The sequence below is a fragment of the Geospiza fortis genome, unplaced genomic scaffold (genome assembly GCF_000277835.1).
Source record: "Geospiza fortis unplaced genomic scaffold, GeoFor_1.0 scaffold146, whole genome shotgun sequence".
Classification (NCBI taxonomy): domain Eukaryota; kingdom Metazoa; phylum Chordata; class Aves; order Passeriformes; family Thraupidae; genus Geospiza; species Geospiza fortis.
In genome coordinates, this window is record NW_005054455.1 from 712,186 (window position 1) to 717,496 (window position 5,311).

At 41.6% G+C, this 5,311-nt stretch overlaps 1 protein-coding gene across 27 annotated transcripts in view; it reads right to left on the minus strand.

The window, feature by feature from the left end:
* Positions 1–4,997: 4,997 nt before the first annotated feature.
* The window catches only part of RBFOX1 (RNA binding fox-1 homolog 1), a 667,961-nt gene continuing 667,647 nt past the window's right edge, over positions 4,998–5,311 (minus strand). For all 27 annotated transcript variants that reach the window (XM_014309823.2, XM_031062663.1, XM_031062661.1 and 24 more), the window contains one exon: positions 4,998–5,311. This exon is cut by the window's right edge. The gene's annotated coding sequence lies outside the window, so the exon portion shown is untranslated.

A 5,311-nucleotide genomic window follows, 5' to 3' on the forward strand; every position in this document is an offset into this window, starting at 1 on the left:
ATAGTGTGGCCTAGCAGAGGGTCATGTTTAAAAATAAAAATTAAAAAAAAGAAAAAAAAGACATGTACCAGAATCTAGAGACATCCCATAGGAATTTCTTGTCTCTCTGGCAGAATTTACCAGCTGTAGCAACATGCATATTTCTCTCTCTATTCTTAGTGTAAGAGAACTGCCAATAAAAGCTGCTTTTCAGCTTCACAGATAAAACTATTTTTTCTCTTGCTTGCTATTTTTCCTGAAAGAACTTTGTTTGCTTTTTAACTGTAGAGCAGCGGGGCCCCAGAAATTTCAAGTCTGTGATGAAACCTCAGTTGCAGAGCTCATCAGCTGAGTTTGTGAATTAACAATGTCTGTATCCCCGGGCCATCATTCCTCTCAAATAATAGGGAGCTGGATCACTGCCCTTCTGGGTGAACATCAAAAGTTGTGGCCAAGAAGATGTGAAGCGTTGCTTCTAGAAGAATAAAGGTGAGGACAGCAGAGGCACTCAGAGCTGCAAGTGCAACTGCTCACTTCATTAAAAAGGTGGCAAATCTGTGGGTGGCGAAATCAAACAGAGGTGGGAGTGTTACAGCCATGCTCTTCCATGTTTTCTCAAGCACTGCAGAGCTAAGATATCACCTCTCACTTCAACATTTGACAGATTTTATTTTATATGTCAGGCACCTCACAAACTTGAATTTCATTTTAATACTCTGGTAAAACCTCCCTCCTAGTAATAATGTTCTGCTTTCTGCTTTATAAACCACCAGAAAATCCATATGTTTCATGTTAATTCTGTTGAAAATACCTTGAACTGAATATCCTTTTAGAAATTTTGTTACACGTTTCCAGCCTTAGAAATTCTTATTTTGAAGACCTGCATCAAGGTTTAAATCTTAGCTTAAAAAAAAATATGCTCTGCTGGAAGTGTAGATAGTGGAATCTTTTTCTTTCCTACAAATCAAGTGCAACCTAGTTTAATTGTTATTGTGGTCCCTCCCCACTGCTTGCTTTCCACTGTTATACAACAACCTCCTTTTGTTAGAAAGCAACAAAAAAATTAGGCTTAACTATGTCCCCTACTGGTGGCCTTGAAACTTTATGGCCTCCCCCTGATACCCCATGCACATGACAATGTTCAAAGCAGCCTTATTCTTTCTCAGGACAGGAATCAAACTCCTGAATAAATCAGAATTATTTCTAGTGGAAGACTTTTTCCTAAATTGCATTTATGCAACTTGTAATTACATTTCACATGAAGTACCAGGGAGGATTATGGGGAATAGGAGAGCACCTACTGTAAATATCTATTTCCCATAGAAGACATCAGGGCAAGTTATTAGCCCTTTGTGGTTGTAAATAATTAATTCAATTCAATATTTGGGGTTACCTGGGGTTTAAATTGGTACTGAACTTAGTCTAATGTTTCCAGTTTCAGGAATTGAAACACATTACTATCTGCCTTTGCCAGCATGCAAAATGTTAATCTTGATAGATTACATTATTCTTTATAGAGAGCACTTTTTGTTCCACTTATATTTCAGCATCTTAACTCCTCGACATAAGGATGCTTTAGCTCTTTATATTGAGAACACTGCACATTTATTTTAATTGGATAACTGAGTTTTTCTGCTTACTGAGCTGTCTGCCTGACATTTGCAAAATGCAGCTTTTTTTTTTCCCCCAACATAACCTAGCTGTTCATTTTTATAAGGCCTGTCATCCAAAACACAGAACCTAATCCTTAATTAGTTGTCATATTTGTTTAGATGTTATACATCATCCATTGGACTGAACTGTTTGGTTTACTGTCCTTTCATAATGTCCATTAAATGATTATTTTTGCCTTCACTTATGTTTTATTTAACAGTTTTCCTACATCCTGAACTCCTGACTCACAGGCCTGTAGCTAAAGAGTGAAATCATTAAATTGGCCAGCACAGAGGCTGCCCAGGCAGTGCAGGGTAAATCACAGCTCACAGGGGAAACTGTGGGGCTCTAAAGCACCTTAACAACAAGCTTTCCTCCAGTCTGGATTTTTTTAAATCCCTTTTGGAATAGGAGCTATGGAGCCAGTGTGTCCCATGGGATGGAGAAGGGACACCACTGCCACCTGATCCCCTTTAACCCAGCAGTAGGGCCATGGAGGCAGGATTTATTCACTGGGATGTGGAGCAGGGGCTGGAATCCAGGGCAGAGTCCCAGCCAGCAGACTACTCTGGAAGTGTTTCTCAGTGATTAATTATTTAAGTGAAATGGAGGGTCTTTAACAGAAGAATTGAGAACAACCTAACCCAAAATTCTCATGGCAACTACATGTGGGGAAAAAATCCTGTATAAACTGAGCCAAGAGAAGACTTCTAAAAGTCTCCCACATGCATTTGTGAATGCCTTGAACATGATGTCAGTGGGCATTGCAATCACCTCCACCTTCCCTTCCACCCAAAACTCATTGTGCCCTGCCAGGCACTGCAAAGCACACAAAGCAAGGTCACCTACCCTGAGTGCCCTGGCAGGACATGATGTAGGAACCTGAAGAGCGACAGCATCTCCTGTAGAGAGCTAAACAGCAGCTGAGCAGGAGCTTCTGGCCCTGAATGCTGCCTGCCTGGACACCTGAAATGGCATTGTTATTTCCAGGTCCTTTCATGGATATAATTCAAAGTATCTGCCCTTCACGTGTGGGCAACTGTGTGTTCCACTGCCCTGCTGCCAGCAGGAGCTGTGTCCCAGCCTCGGAGTCACATCCCTGCTACTACCACACTGCCAAGGCAAGGCACTCATCCTCTCTGTGGACACAGGAAATACACCTACAGAATTAAATACAGCATGAAATAAAAACCTTTCTTTTCCACATAAGAAAATAAGGACGAGCTTTTGGATTTAAAAGTACTTCTAATATTTTACCTCCCAGTGCTCATCTCTGTCTTACCTCAGGAAAAGACTCAGGTTGATGGTATGCTGGCATATACTGCCCATTTCTTCCTCTGATCCTAGTCCATGTCCATTGTGCTTTTTGTGAAGTGCTGTGAGACAATTATTGGTATGCAGAGCACTGGGGAAGTGCTGGAGAGGCATGAAAGCTGCCTGGAAAGTCTGGAAAGACTCAGCATAAAGCTCCTGTTACAGTGAGAGGTGAAGCATATCCCCTTTAGGTATAAATGAAGCATCAAGATAAACTTTTATAATACTGGAAAATGACTCTTTTTGATGACACTTTCATAAATTCTTCAAAGACCTCCCAAAATCATTGTCTCCCTTCTGATCTCACCTCCCACTCGAATCTTCTCTTCCCACTGAAACAAGGTTACTTTTTATTTTACTTTTTTCCTTCTTCTTTCTTCTCTCCCTTACACCTACCAAAATGATGATATTTCAGCTCTACTTTTAGGCAAGAAATGATTTGCACAGCCTTTTTTCCTCATGCATCTGTACTGTAAAACTGAAAAAATGTGGCAAGAGGAACATGTCAAACTTGCAAAAAAATCACTTGAGGCAAGAAACAGCAATATGACATGACAGCAATTGAAGCTGAAGACAAGGTTCCCAGAAAGTTAAAGAAAATTAAATTCTAGCCAAAAAAAAAAAAAAAACAAAAAAACAACAAAACCTAAAATTTTACCCAAATTAGAAGCTAGTGAACGACTTGAATGCCCAAAAAGATGACCAAGGACAGAGTAGTACAGAACATTCTACACAGGGGCAGCTCTAAGATCTTCTATGAAGCTTTAATTTAGTTTTGGCTAGACAATTACAGCTGTATAGGAACTTTAAATGACTAGAATAAAAATACTCTGCATAGATGACTGCCTTTTTCTCTTTTGCTTACACATGGGACTTCCATTATTCTCTGGCCAATTGTTCAACAAAGTTTTTATTAATTTAGCATGTGTTGGCCAAGAAAGGAAGCACCACCGCATTAGACATAAGTAATGATACCAGACAGAAGCAGATTAATGCAATAATGTAAAAATTAAGTGGCATTTCAGGTTCTCCATGCGTGTCTATGTGTCCCACCTGTGTTTATCTGCCAAGATGCTTCTTGCCTGCCTTCAGCCCAAACCTTACCCAGCATTACCACCTCAGTCATTCATCCAGACACCTAGGGAAGCAGTGCAGTGCATCCATCACAGCTGATATGCAGGAGAGTGCACTTGGACATTTAGTGCTTCTATGTCATATAAAGATTTACATTAAGCACAGCATAATATCTCCCCACCATTCCTGGCAAATACCAAGGTTTCTTCTCTTTGGCTTCCTGAAAGGATTCAGGCACTTGGTAGAATAAAACTTCCTGCTAAACTGCAACCCAAGCAATTTTGAATCCCTTCTCTCTGTCTTGTCTTCCTCTGCTAAATTAGAGTATAATGGGAAGCCAGGTAGAAGAGTCACATAATTCTGTTGGCACGCATGTGACATGGCACAAGGTACCCTCAGCAGCCTTATCTGGACCTGCTGGGCTGATGGGCACAGAACTACAGCACGTGGACACCTTTCTTGTGGCTTGGGCAACAAGCCTGGCAGTGCCAGGAGGAGCCTCTGGAACAGCAATCTTTGCTTGCTTCCCTGCCCCTGGTGTGCACAGAAACAGGCTCTGGCCATGAAAGGGACAGCTCAGTGGGAGGCTAACTGGAATCTGGAAGTGTGGAAGATTCCTTTTTCACCCCTGTGAACAAGCCCCAGTTATTCCCCATGCATCGTGCAGTGCTGCCTGGAAAACACAGCTGATGCTGGCGGTGGAAGTTGTCATCTTTGGCAGCAAACCTTGACCCAGTGCCCTGCTGGCTGTCCCACGCTGGGCACGGACACGGGGACAGACACACGGACAGCAGCCCCACACACCCCAGAGGCAGGGCTGGCACTGGGTGGGAGCAGCCCCAGCAGGAACAGCCCCGTGCCCCACAGGCAGAGTGTTGGGGCACACAGTGGGCACAGGGCCATGGGGACACCGTGGGCACAGCCCTGGCACCCACACTGCGAGCAGGGAAAGCAAAATGACTTGGAACACCAACGGATTCGTACCTTTTCAGACTAAGCTTTTATTTTGATATTACAAACCATTTTTCTTTATTCACAAATCACGGTTGTGATATAAACACTAATTTCTAAAGACAGATATACACATTTTCTGGGTTTGTAGGGTTTTTTTTTTTAAATCTGTTTAGAAGTCACTATATTCCACATATGGTAGTAATAATTTTTTCATAAGTCATATTATCAGTAGTTATTTATATAAGTGAAAACATTCCCAATATATATTGTAAAAAAATTTCAAATGCTTTTCTTACATAACTATTTCAGACATACATTTTAAAATGACTACTAGGAG